This window comes from Rhinichthys klamathensis, unplaced genomic scaffold (genome assembly GCF_029890125.1).
Source record: "Rhinichthys klamathensis goyatoka isolate OS25496 unplaced genomic scaffold, OSU_Roscu_1.1 h1tg000105l_1, whole genome shotgun sequence".
Taxonomy (NCBI): domain Eukaryota; kingdom Metazoa; phylum Chordata; class Actinopteri; order Cypriniformes; family Leuciscidae; genus Rhinichthys; species Rhinichthys klamathensis.
In genome coordinates this window covers 1935650-1950189 of record NW_026606644.1, presented here as the reverse complement: position 1 = coordinate 1950189, position 14540 = coordinate 1935650, and the positions used below count along the sequence as shown (strand labels likewise).

The 14540-nt window shown below is 40.2% G+C and overlaps 2 pseudogenes; both read right to left on the bottom strand.

Annotated features, from left to right (window-relative positions):
- Window positions 1–2783: 2783 nt before the first annotated feature.
- LOC130087251 (tripartite motif-containing protein 16-like) lies at window positions 2784–8063 on the bottom strand (annotated as a pseudogene).
- A 3320-nt stretch (window positions 8064–11383) lies between these two features.
- On the bottom strand, window positions 11384–12449 carry LOC130087191 (uncharacterized; annotated as a pseudogene).
- Between the last annotated feature and the right edge of the window lie 2091 nt (window positions 12450–14540).

Below are 14540 nucleotides of genomic sequence, written 5' to 3'. Positions count from 1 at the left end.
CAGACCACAACGGAAATGTTTCCAGAGGAACCAAATAAGTGACGAACCCGGCTGGGACGTGCTGGCATAGAGATTTTATTTTTTTATTATTATTTTATTTGCATGTGTTTTCTTCAGTTGCAGCGCGTTGAGTTCTCTCGGCAACCGTATTAATAGGACAAAAAAATAATATTCTAAGTTGGTCCCTAAAAGTTCTGCAGGACGTTCTCAGAATGTTTTGGAAACATTGGATTTGTGATTTAAATATGTTCTTCTAAACGTTCCCAGAACGTCCTGAATGTTCCCTGAAGGTCCTCCAAATAACGTCCCCAAACCCTTTAAAGAACTCCACATCGTGACTGTCTGGGAACGTTGTGGGAACGTTACCAGGCGACGTCCTTGACACAAGCGGGACGTTCTCAGAATGTTTTGGAAACATTGCATTTCTGAATTAAATATTGTCCTCTAAACGTTCCCAGAACATCCTGAATGTTCCCTGAAGGTCCTCCAAATAACGTCCCTAAACCCTTTAAAGAACTCCACATCATGACTGTCTGGAAACGTTGTGGGAACGTTACCAGGCGACGTCCTTGACACCAGCGGGATGTTCTCAGAATGTTTTGGAAACATTGGATTTCTGAATTAAATATTGTCCTCTAAACGTTCCCAGAACGTCCTGAATGTTCCCTGAAGGTCCTCCAAATAACGTCCCCAAACCCTTTAAAGAACTCCACATCGTGACAGTCTGGGAACGTTGTGGGAACGTTACCAGGCGACGTCCTTGACACCAGCGGGGACGTTCTCAGAACATTCTGGGAACGTAAAATTTCTAGCTGGGTCTTTTCTGATGTTGGCAAATTTTGCATCTCATTTGGAAACCAAGGTCCCAGAGGAAAAATGGTGAGACACACATTCCAAGATGCTTGAAGTCCAGTGTGAAGTTTCCACAGTCTGTGTTGGTTTGGCCTGCCAAAAGTAGCCTACCAAAACCTGGTTCAATAACCATGTGATTATTGTGCTTGATTGGCCAGCAAACTCACCTGACCTGAACCCCATAGAGAATCTATGGGGCACTGCCAAGAGATAGATGAGAGACATGAGACCAAACAATGCAGAAGAGCTGAAGGCCGCTTTTGAAGCATCCTGGTCTTCCATAACACCTCAGCAGTGCCACAGGCTGATCGCATCCCACGCCGCATTGAGGCAGTAATTCATGCAAAAGGGACCCAAACCAAGTGAGTATGTGCATGATTATACTTTTCAGAGGGCCAACATTTCTGTATTTAAAATTCTTTTTTTTTTTTTTTTTTTTTTTCATGTAATATTCTAATTTTCTGAGATTTTGAATTTGGGCTTTTCATAAGCTGTAAGCCATAATCATCATAATTATAGCCTAACAAATAAAGGCTTGAAATATCTCACTTTGCAATGAGTCTATATAATATATTATTTTCACCTTTTTAGTTGAATTACTGAAATAAATTAACTTTTGCACAATATTCTAATTTTTCGAGGTTCACCTGTAAAACTGCTATGACTCACCTGTAGTTTAGTTTAGATAATGAAGAACATCCACAAGGTGTCAGTCTCTCGCTGAAACCAGGACTGGATGATGGACTACATTCAGAAGACACATATGTGACAGATCGCTGTAGCGCGTGAGTTCAAACGGCACGTGATACAATCTCTCATCAACCCCCCCCCCCCCCCCCCCCAGTTTTCTTTGACTTTACATTCCACAAAATCCCATTGGCTGCATCATGCTCATTTGCATAGCCCTGCTCAACTCTGTCAGATTGCAAATGGTCTCTGCTGCCGCGATACTCGTTGGTACAAAAATCAAAATGGACATTTAAACCCACAAATAATTTATTAATGTTTCACCCAGCTGGCAATGGTGTAAAAAGCAAATAATCATGTTATATATGATGAGAATGATTATGTTATATATAATAAAACAGAACAAATAATTAATGAGCAAATAAAAACTGTAAAATTATTATACATTGTCACGCAAGGGTATATTGAATTATGCACGACGAAGGAATCCGAAAGATCAGTCGTTATTAATCCACAAAACTCAGGAAATACATAAACAAGCACTTGACATTGACGATAAAATGATCTAGGCTAGGGTAACTCAGATCTAGGGTAACTCAGCTGACAACGTTAGGGCTTATATACGAGAATGTAATCAAAAGAGAAAGAACAAGTGGTGGAATTAGGAACTATGGTAACACTTTACAATACGGTTTCTTTTGTTAACATAAGTTAATGTATTAACTAACACAAACTAACTGAGCAATGCATGTGTAGGCTATACTGTATTTGTTAATCTTTGTTAATGTTAGTTAGTAAAAATCCAGCTGTTCATTGTTTGTTCATTAGTTAACAGTGCATTAACTAATCTTAACAAATACAACTTTTGATATTAAAAATGTATTTGTAAATGTTGAAATCAATATTAACAAATATTAATAAATTCTGTAGAAGTGCATTTCATTAGTTCATGTAAACTAATGTAGTTAACTAATGCTAACAAATGAAACCTTATTGTAAAGTGTTACCCAAATAATTAACAAACAAGGAAACTAACTAGGGAAATAAGGAGCACGGGAACAGTGCAAACAGTGTGAAAACGAAACTAAAACAGCACATAGATGTTACATACATAAAGTTATAATGATATTATTTGCATTGTTTAGGTAAATGCAGACATTATGTAAAAATCTATATGGCAGCTGTTTAAATTGTGACATTTGATATTAAGAGGATTCACAAACACATCATGCACTGCTATTTATTACTCCCAGTAATAATTGACTCCCAGTCATTGTTGCTACATTACATTCTTAAATTAGTTTGCTAAACAATGTAAATTAAAATGTAATTAAGAAGCCTGTAATAATTTCTAGTAATATTCAACCTGCAATAATTGAATCACATAATTGATAAGCAAATACATTATGTCACTCTTGACAAATATGAAAACATTATTTGTAAAATCCCTATTACCCTAGATGGCACAGTTTCACTGATGATTCCTGATTGACCCCAAACCCCGGATAGAGCGGCTGAGTGAATGTGGTCTGGACTCTGTGGATGAGGGCCATTGTGTCAGAGACACTGTAGAAGGACAGAATTCCTGCACTGTGATCCACATATTCTAGAGGAGCTGGGGATTATAAGGAGTTCAGTCTTTATCTTATTGTGACAGATTGAGTAATGGTATTTAGAGCAGGACAATTTCCAAGACAGATCATTTAATCCAAAGGAACAATCTCCACCCTTTCCCTTCCTTCTGATTATCTTATGTGACACTGATACAGTCACCTCACCACTCCACTCCACCTCCCAGTAACAGCGTCCACACACACTCTCTCTACACAACACCTGAGGCAAACCATCAAATCTGTCTGGATGATCAGGATACGGCTGCTCTGTGTGAGTGTAAGTGGCCACTGTTTTGTCCTCAGACAGATGAACATGTGTATTCACTGTGTTTAGATCTAGAGTGCGCTGACGGGAATCTGATGAAGATGAAAACACATAATCATTTAACTTACATTTGTTTCTCAGTTTGTACATGCATTGTATGAGTCTGAGTTTATTTATTTTCAGGGGTGGTGGAGCTAAAACATTAAACATAGATTCAGTTCAGTATAGTAAAAAAAATATTTTCTCTTTCATTTACTTTATTTGTTGATAAAATGCATATAACCTTTTCATAAAAGTATGTTGTCTTCACACTGGAAAGAATGTGCTCTACTAAAACTGAATTTTGTTTTAAACTTTCAATATTCAAAATATTGAATATTGTTTTGAACATTGTTAAGATGTATGATACCCCATGACAAACAGCAGTCATGTGTCTCAAATTTTGAAAAGACTGAAGGTTAAGCAGCTTGTATGTCTTATATGTCTGCTCTATAGCATTTTGCTTTGGCTGTGCAAAAACAAGGCAACATCCCTAACACAAAAGCTTCTAAAACCAACAGTCATGATATGCTTAACTTTGCTAAAACTAGAACCCATTCTTAAGTTAGTATTGTGAATACATATCTTGGTTTCATAACCTGATTCTGATAAATCATAAATTGCTGTTATGTCAATAATTACATTCTGAGTGTGTTAGTGACTTACACTGTAAGAAGTCCTCCCTAGTCTTGGGTTCATTATTGGGAATGATGTTGATGTATGTTACTAGGAAAATAACACAATTAATTAGACCAATTCTAATAATTATACAACAAGTATAGGTAACATTTTAGAATACTGTTCTTTCATTAATGAATAACTACACGGAACACATTAGTAACACATTATTAACATTCTAGTAACTACTATTAAAGGTGGGATCAGTAGTTTTTGAAAAACCCTTTTGGCCAATGTTGATATTTAAAAATCACCAAAACAAACACACTCTAACCTAAAATGATCTCGCCCCTAATTTGATAGCTCCACCCCACACTTACGTACACGACCGTAACCCAGGCAACGACTATGGCGGAATCTGCTGTACAAGCGAGGGTAAGTGAAAGTAATCCATGTCGAATGTGTTTTAGTAGTAATGTGTGTTTTAACGCCTCGATGGTTCAGCTTCGTTTCACGTGGAAGACGACGCTCAACACCCACAAAATGTATCATGATCAACTCGATAGCATGAGCACGACAGTCATAGTAACGAATAGGCTATATTACAACTAACGTTATAACAACATTAGGGGGTTATATCGATCACTAAATGAGGAACCAAAGGAAACTAACATCAGGAGTATATTATCTTACTTTTCAAACACACTTTGGGAGTCGACGCTTGACAGTGGAGGAGGTTTAAATGCTCCAGGCTTATATATGTCTTTTTCATAGCTTACAATGACTGTCATTACTAGAGTTATCATGCGTTTCACTTTAGAATGCTGATCTAAATAATTAGTAATTCCTTCTGAAGAATTTGGTAAAACTTGAGGCCTTCCTCAAGTATTAGGTTACTATGATATTCACTTTAGAATTAATTATACATTATGCATTATTCACATTAATTATGAACCTGTATACAGTAGTTCGTAGCAGTCCCCTGGTAGGTAAAAAACAAAAATTAGTTATTGATTAGCTATTAGTGAACTACCACATTCAACTAGAGAATACTAATACCGGTACTTAGTAATTCATTTCTTGTTAGTTAGTTAGTAGTAGTTACTAGAATGTGTTACTCATTTGTTCATGTGTAGTTATTCACTAATGATGGAACAGTATTCCAATGTATTAAGTAAATGTTTCTGCCGCTTTACCTTGACCACATATTTTCTCCATCTCCTCTTTACAGAACTTCCCCAGTTTTTCTTTCAGTTGAGAGACAGATTTCCTCACATCATTATAAAGGTGGACAGAACTTCTGGTAACTCTGGGTACGCTTGAAGATTCCAGAGGTTCAGAGAGAGTCTGAAAACTCTAGAGAAAATAAATAAACAGAAACATTAAAGATACAAAATAGGTTTTACCAGCATCCTTCCCAAAATTTGTATCACACTTATTTTTCCAAATTAATCTGTAGTGATTCTGTACTACATCCAGCAACTTTCAAGCAACTTTAAACCATTCAATTTGCTACCACACACTGTCTGAGATGGTTTTCTGTGCACACACATCTGAAGCACATGCACAGAAAGCCACCTCTCAGATAGCGTGAGAACTCCGAATTGAGTTCTCTTTTTATGCTTTTTACGTTCTTGTCTTAAGTGAATTAATTCTTAAAGTGACAGCAGCCTAATATTCCAGCTGCTGTCTGTTTCATTCATGTTAATCAAACAATAAAAGACAAACAGAAAACACTCACTGCTCTTGACTGAATAACTTTAATGAGGATTAATCTATATTTCATTTATACAGACTATCCAATTTCTGTAACTGAATACTTAGACATTTAAAACTTAAAGCACTGTTTTATTCATTTGTATTTTTGTTCTATTCCATTTTTTTGTGTTATTATGTATAATATGTTCAGTTGTTCATATTTTATTACTAAGTGTTTTCTCTTTAATAATGTCTGAACTTTATATTAGTTAGGCTAGCAGTTTTTGGTGCGGTATCGAAACTGGAATCTAGCATTGTGAAATTTCATTTGTAATTTAAAAACAAAACCTGTCTGTAGAGTTACTGAAATTATTATAATAGGAATACAATACTAACCAGACCTAACAGAATTCCTGACAACATTCCAACCAACTGTTGTTTTGAAGTTGGTTAGAATGTTGCAAGGAATTCTGTCAGGTGTTGTTATGAATATTGCGTGCAATGTTGTCTTTATGTCTTTATAAGTTAAGAGATAAGGGGATGTCTATAACATTTTCCAGGTTGTATTCTTCAACAGCCCTCATTTAAATTAAAGTCAATGGGAGGTCGAGCATTCTCTGTTTTAGCTCCATGGTTATGGAGTGCTCTTCCCGGGGTGATAAGATATTCCCTAACACTTGAATGTTTGAAGAAGTCTCTAAAGACTAATCTTTTAAAATATGCTCATTGTTTTTGAATTTTTTTTATTTGCTTGTTTGTAATCTTGTTTTTGTATTACTTTTTTTTTATTGTTACAGAGATTTGAGTATTAATTGTTTTGGGGTATTAGACAAAAACATCTCATTAGTACAAAAACATCTCATGATGGGGTCTGGTAAAGCAAAAGGATCTAACATTTGAATTGTTATTTTAGTGGCTCAGATCATTAATGTTACAGTAAAATGAGAAAATAAGTCTATATCTAATGAAAAGACTTCTGCATGACCACTGCACTGTTCTATTTATCACATCTCAGTTACCTGAAGGAAATGTATGTGATGATCTGTGTGTGAAAGCTGCTTCAGCTCAGCTTCTCTCCTCCTCAGATCATCAATCTCCTGCTCCAGTCGCTTCAAGAGTCCTTCAGCTCGACTCACTGCATCCTTTTCCTGATCTCTGATCATCTGCGTCATCGCAGATCGGCTTCTCTCAATGGAGCGGATCAGTTCAGTAAAGATCCTCTCACTGACCTTCACTGCTGCACTCGCAGAGCACTGTTGAGACACACAGACAATAAGACCTTTCACTCAACATCAGTCTATTAAACACAGTGGGTTACAGTAGAACTGGAAGCTCTGACTGGTTAAAGTAGGGTACGCTACGTCTAAGTCTCACCTTGTGAGTCTTTATAGCTTCTCTGAGCTCCTGAAGCTTCTTCTTTGTCTCTTGGATTCTGTGCTGGAATTTCCGTTGTATCTCTCCAACCTTTTTCTGAGGAACAAAAAATAACTGTAATCCTCCTCAATTACTTAAATAAGTGAGGAGATTTAAAGATAAATTATCTTTTTTTTCTTTGGATATTGCAAATGAAAAATTTGATTATTGTGTGAAAATGTCATCATCAATTGCCTAATTGGCATAACTTCAAGAATCAACACAGTTTATTATATCTATTTTCAGTTTATACCTGTTTCTCTGCTTCAGCTGAAACAGTTTCGTGATTTTTGTGTTCATCCATCATACACAGTAAACAAATACATCGCTGGTCAGTGCGACAGTAAACCTCCAGAAGTCTTTCATGTTGAGGACAGATCATCTCCTGCAGTCGTCCAGTGGTATCAGTCACTTTGTGTCGCTTCCTTAAAGGAGATTCTTCATGACACTCAAAGTGACTTTGACAGTATGATTCGAGACACATCATACAGGACTTTGCGTTTCCTTCCAGTACAGACGTCACACTCCACATCTCCAGGTCCAGCATAACTGAGAGCAGGACGAGGTGTTTGGACTTTTGTCTTCTTTAGTTTCTCCACCACCTCAGCCAGCATGGTATTTTTACCTAAAGCAGGTCTTGGAGTGAAGGTCTGTCTGCACTGAGGGCAGCTGTAAACTCTCTTCTGATCATCTTTATTCCAGCAGTCTGTAATGCAGCTCATACAGTAACTGTGTCCACAGGTGATGGTCACTGGATCCCTCAGTAGATCCAAACAGATTGAACAGCTGAACTGATCCCGAGCCACTGAAATACGGGCTTCTGCCATTTCACTGTACAGACACACAGATAGACAGATACATACAGCAGCTTAGGTTTCGTTTTCCCTGAAATGAAGAGCTGAAATAGTTTCCAAGTGTTTAAGAGATGTGTGCAAAACAGGTATGTATTTCTGGTGTGACTCACCTGTATTTTAGTTCAGATAATAAAGAACATCCACTAGGTGTCAGTCTCTCGCTGGTGCCAGGACTGGATTTTTTTTTTATAAAACTGTTCTCTATGGGGAAAGAACACTTTGAATAATTGTCTTTCCACTTGTATTATTGTGTTGTTATCTTTGAAATAGATAGTGTTTATGACCAGAGAATTGTGTGAGAAATTGGTTGTCCCTGGTTTTAGTCTCTGGAAACTTCTCAGGAAACTCTAACTTTAGAGACGGTCCCTAAATGTGTGAATGTCCAGTGTCAAGCCAACTTTATGCCAGTATATCACTGGGAAACGCTTAGCTGCTTGCCTGTAGCCATATAGTACAGCCTTCTCAATAAGGTGCGAGTTTGGTATTTTATATCACTGTAATTAGTCCATTAAGCTACGTTAAGCATTTTATATGTCCAGCAGGGTAATCCTGAAGTATTGAGTACTGCATGCAGCACATCGCGATATAAAGCGATATAAAGTTAAGGCAACTAAACAACCAAGAGAAATATGTCTGCCTCAAATGTAACATTTGATCTGTACATCAACATCGGAGAAATAACATTATAATCTCGTTCACGGTAGAGAAAGATGCATGTAGGCTACACAGGGATCGTGAAGACACTGAATTAAACATAAAAACAGCCCTCATAATAATCTCAAATACATTTACATTTCTGTAAATCAGTTTCATGAATGAATGGTTTGCTAGATAGGCTACACACACGACGTTGTTTACATACCGAAAAATTTGACCTATTCGCCCTAGTAAATTTGTCACGGGCATTTTTCCAGTCCGTTTTCACCTTATCTACGGTCTTTCCCATCGCGGTTGCAACCTCTCTCCAGGCATTTTTCAACGCTATTTTATTGGAGTGTAATTGCGATGAACTGTCATAAATGCGGATGTAAGCTCGCATCATTTTTCCTCCTCGCCCGCCATTGTATTCCACTGATTCTTGAGAGTCGGGACAAAACATGTCCCACATATGAAAGTCTAATTTATAGCAAAAATTAAGAAATTCATCATGTATGACATACTTACAAAGTTAAATCTAAAGGAATTGTATATACCTATCTGATTTTTAGAATAAACTTTTTTATCTTTTTGGGGAAAAGTTGTTTAAATGTATGGTCTGTGGTTAGATGGCCCATGTTATTGCACTTGTCCTCAGCAAGAGGTTACAATATTAACCATCCCAAAAAACTTTTAAAAAGCTCTACAATTGTGAAAACATATATATCAAATAAAAAATAAGGGGTATAAATATAAAAAACAATGCATGAAGTGAACATCAAACAATATTTTACATAAATATCTGCCTATTAAAGTTGTGTCCTCAGTTTCTGTCAACCCCGTCAGATTTTTTCATAAAGCTCTGTAAATCAGGAAATAGCATGGTCAGCTATATCCTTGAGGACCCCTTTTCATCTCCCTGTCTGTGGTGAATGCAGCACTACCACACATGCTCTGGAACGTTTTACATTTTTTTATATTTTAGACAAACAATGTCAATATTCCTATGGTCACAGCTGCACCATGTCAATACCATCTTTCTGTTAAGATACTTTTTTTAATCCATAGTGGATTGAATTTAGGCATTTTAGTGAGGTTATTGGGACAGCTAGCAACTGAGGAAAAACTACCTAGATGCAGTGTACAATACATGTTTTGGCGGGAAAATACATGCCCTTACGTCAACTCCGTCAGACGTCAACTCTGTCAGGTTCTATGTCTGACGGAGTTGACCTGTAAGCTGACGGAGTTGACAAATCCACCAATAACCTCTTAATGTGCGAATATAATATTATTTGTGAATATAGTGAAGGGTTAAACTGTTATTTCAGGGTTTTATTTACACATACATGCACATACATAGCATGCATTGCATTATTTAACCATATGCATGTCCGACGCCTGCTGCTCAAGGCATAAGCGCAGGTTAGACAAAAATGAAATCTTAAGTAAGCTAATTGAACCTGATTCTAAGCTACAGATTATGTGTTGCAGTATTGTTGTCAAGGAATGTCAATTTAAGATCACACCCAGTATAAAGTAGGCAGTGCAGGGCAATCACACATCCAACACACACACACACACACGCCACTTTCACGAGTTTACATGTTAATGAAATCTGATGTAATATTATAATGCGTATTTGGCTTGCTGTCCGGGGGGAGGGCTCCGAGCTCAGAATTCGGCCCGACCCCAGAGTACTCCCCCCATAACCTTAGAGATCATAGGTAACTATGAGCGGACCCAGCCGAATGTGGGGTGAAGGGGTGGTGGTGGGATGCTGAGAAATTAGTCATGAGACAGGAGGTAAGGGAAGGCTTTATTTATACTGGCTTCTTCTTGCGCTGATTGGATGATTACCTGAACATGCTCCTCCCGAACTTTGTTTACATTAAACTTCATTTCACGAGTTTACATGTTAATGAAATCTGATGTAATATTATAATGCGTATTTGGCTTGCTGTCCGGGGGGAGGGCTCCGAGCTCAGAATTCGGCCCGACCCCAGAGTACTCCCCAAAATGCCAGATAAACGGAGGACAGCGAGCGTAGAATTTAACCCCCCAAAAAGTGAAGGGTATGTATTTACCAAGGAACGAGCTTGCCAGTTCGACTGGGAAGGCTCTCGCAACGACTGACGGGAACTTGGATGCTCACGGCATCGGACGGATAAGCCCATTCTGCAGTTGAACTGACAGCTCGCTGACGCAAGAATTATGCGAGCGTGAATTTGTGGACGAGTTTAACCGTTCAACCGGGAGGGCTCTCGCAGCGTCCGACGGGAACTTATATGCTCACGGCATCGGACGGGTAAGCCTCGCCAGGTTGGACGGAGGGCGCCCGCTGGACTCGGTCGGGAGGGCTCGACCGGCGCTTCGAAGGGGGGCTGGGGCACGGGAAAGACCCCTCACATCCCGACGAATGGGGAGCCCGCCTGGCGACACGAGCGCGGTCGTCCGGCGACGACTAAGACGGGCAGACTCTCACTGCGATTCGAACGGGAGGGTTCAACCAGCGTTTTGGAAGGGGGACAACCCGGCCTTCGAACGGGTGAGTCATCGCTGCGTGCGAACGGGGGAGTCTGCATATGATTGAAAAACGTACACTATGAATATTAAGCGAGTGTGCAAGCGGCGAGCCCAGATGTAATCGGAAGGTTTGGTGTAAAACGGATGTAACTGAAATGAGGCGCAGCAGGTGAAAATTATAATTAATTAGTTAGGGCTTGGTGAGCATTTCTGATGAAAAACCGGCTAGACCTAATATAGGTTTTGAAGGCATTCGATGACCAGCGACCGAGGGTTTTGATTTGTTGTTGGAAGAGACCTTTTTGAGCGGCTGTGGTAGCTGCTCCGATGCGGAATGAGTGGCTAGAGAAATGCTCTGCTGAGACGCCGGATTTGATGAGGACTGCTTTAAGATGCTTTTGGAACCAGAATCTCGTCGCTGGATGATTGGAGTCGTTAGTGAAAAGAGGGTCGAGTGGGGATTTGGACGAGGAAAGTTTATACTGCAGGTAATTAAAAAGTGCATGGTACGGTTGGATGGGAGTTTGTAGATTGAAAATATAAACGAAGTGACCTCTTTTATCTCTGTCCGTTTTGCTTTGTTTAATGAAATGATTTGGTTTCATTATCTACGATCTGGAGGTCTGAAATGGAGGGATGGATATTTGGGTCGAATAAGGAAGTACTGGTCAGTTCGGAACAGCGGAGGAAACCGAAAAATGCTAGGATGAACATAGCTTCTAATGTATATGCGGTGTTGATGGAGTGGTATCCAAGACGGAGTGATGAGATGCATCTGGTGAGTATATCGATTGTGATTGGTTGTCTGGTATCTGGGCGCGTGGGGCGGGATCTTTGGATTCCTTTAACTAGAAGGGACGTTTGGGAGTTATTTATTGCAGGTGTAGGTTTACCGTGGATTAATTTATGGAAGAATTGAATGCCGCTTAGATAGCTTTTAATGGATCCGGCTTGGAGACCTTTAATACTATGAAGATGAGATATGAATGAAGTAACTGTTAAAAGAGAAAATTCGGGAAACGACAGGTTGTGAGAGAGGTGGAATGATTTGAACGATTTCCATGCGGTGTAATAAGTTTGCAGGGTTCTGGGAGAGACGGCTTGGAGGATGGATTCGATGGACGTGTCCAGGAGGGATTTTAGCGGATGGTTAATGGGAAGATCAGCTGAAAATAAGGAGGTACTGGAGTTGGAGTGGGGTCTGCTTCTGGTGCCAGCATCCTGAACTTCTGAAAAGAGAAACGGGAGAGAGAGTCAGCAATTTGATTTTGAGCCCCTGGAACGTGATTTGCAGTTATTAAGAACTGGTCGCATGCGGAGATCCATATGAGGCGTCTGAGGAGTGGCATAAGCGCAGGTGAGCGAGAACGACCTTTGTTGATACAGTGTACAGTTGCTTCGTTGTCGCAATGGATTTGGATGCTTTTGGTTGACCATTCTTTCCCCCATAGGGAAGCTGCGACGACGATTGGGTAGAGCTCGAAAAGGGCAGAGGAGGCTGAAGACTGGGGTGTATCCAGGAGCTGAGGGGGCCAGGGAGACGCGAACCAGCGTCCTTGGTAATAGCCGCCGAAGCCGATCGAGGGAGCTGCGTCTGTGAACAGTTTGATATCGAGGGGGAGAGAGATAAAGTCGTCGTAAAAAAAAAGTTAAGCCGTTCCACTGATTGAGGAAATTAATCCATAATTTTAGCTCGTTTTTTTGACTCGTCGGAAAGGATGATCCGATCTTCCAGCCCATGAACGGATGAAGAGAGGGCTAGGAGATGCGCGATAAAGGGTCGGCCCTGTGGAATAATGCGCATCGCATAATTTAGGTGGCCCAGCAGCGAGAGAAGTTCGCGTTTTGAACAGTCTGAGCTGTCTGTAAAATTGGATGCGATTAAAATGATGCGATCGATTTTTTCCTTAGGCAGTGAGGCCTGGAATTTTGCTGAGTCCAGATTGATGCCCAAGAACTCGATGGATGTAGTTGGACCCGATGTTTTCTCGTGGGCTGACGGAATCCCTAGTTCGGCGAAAACTTTTTTCACTATGAGGAGGTGAGCCTCGGGGATGATGTCGTGAGGTGAAATTATTAGGAAATCGTCGAGCAGATGGAGAAGATGAGGAATTGCATAATTATTGGAAAGGATCCAACATATGGCTTCAGAGAGAGTGTCAAAGATTTTTGGGCTGCTTTTGCAGCCGAAAGTTAAGCGCACGGCGAAATAATACTTTTTCTGCCAGTTTACGCCGAATAAGTGCCATGAATCGGGGTGGATTGGCATTACTTTAAAAGCAGAGGAGATATCTACTTTTGCAAGCCATGCACCTCGTCCAGCTATTTTAATCATGGTTATGGCTTGTTCGATATCATGATAGTTAAGAGAATACTCTTCGAGAGGGATGAGACTATTGATGCTCGGATATGGAGAATTATGGGGGGCTGAAAGGTCGATTATCAGCCGCTTTTTTCCAGAGAATTTCCTGGTAGCCACGCCTATGGGGCTGATGCGAAATTTGTCGAACGGGGGGGCCTCGAATGGACCGATCATGAAACCGGATTCAATTTCTTTTTTAATTAGCTTATCTACTACTCCGGGCTCTGCTAAGGCGGACTGAAGGTTAGCGCAGATAATATTTTGCGTGGGATGGCTTTCTACACCGGGTTTAAAGCCTTGATTGAGACCTGTCAGTAAATAATTTGTGAAGTTGGCATCTGGGTGGTGTGATAATTCTTCGGCTAGACGGAAAACATTCACAGGAGTCGAGAGATAGTTTTTTGCATTTTTATTGACAGATTTTTTGACTGGGCATATCACGCGGGCGTGTGCGCCGCCGCAGAAATCGCAGACGTGGAGAAAACGACAGCGTTGTCTTGGGCATCTCCCTTCGTTGAAGTTCCTACAAACTTGTCTATCGGGTGCCGAGTATGGTGCTCTGATTGAAAAATCTTCTCTTGCGTGACGCGGAACGTAACTTGTGGATTTTATGGCATTCTGCTCTGGGCAGGGAGGGATCGACGGATTAATTTGGGGGCATGCCGTGGTGGTATGGATTGTGGATCTGCAGATTGCGCAGGAGATATTTCTGCACCCGAGGAAGACTCGGTTATGGAGATCGGTGTCCAACGCTCCCCAATAGGGACACTGATTCCATTGGGAAACGCGGACGGCGCATTTTGCGGAAAACAGCTTGTGGTAAGTATAAAAATGACTACCCCCGTAAGACAACGCGAGCTCCGCTATGATAGACAGATAGTCGTTCAGCTCGCGCCGTCTATGGGGAAAAGACGAGCATATGATTTCTGTATAACGGCTGAAGGCAATACAGAATTCGGCTAGTGACAATGAACGTG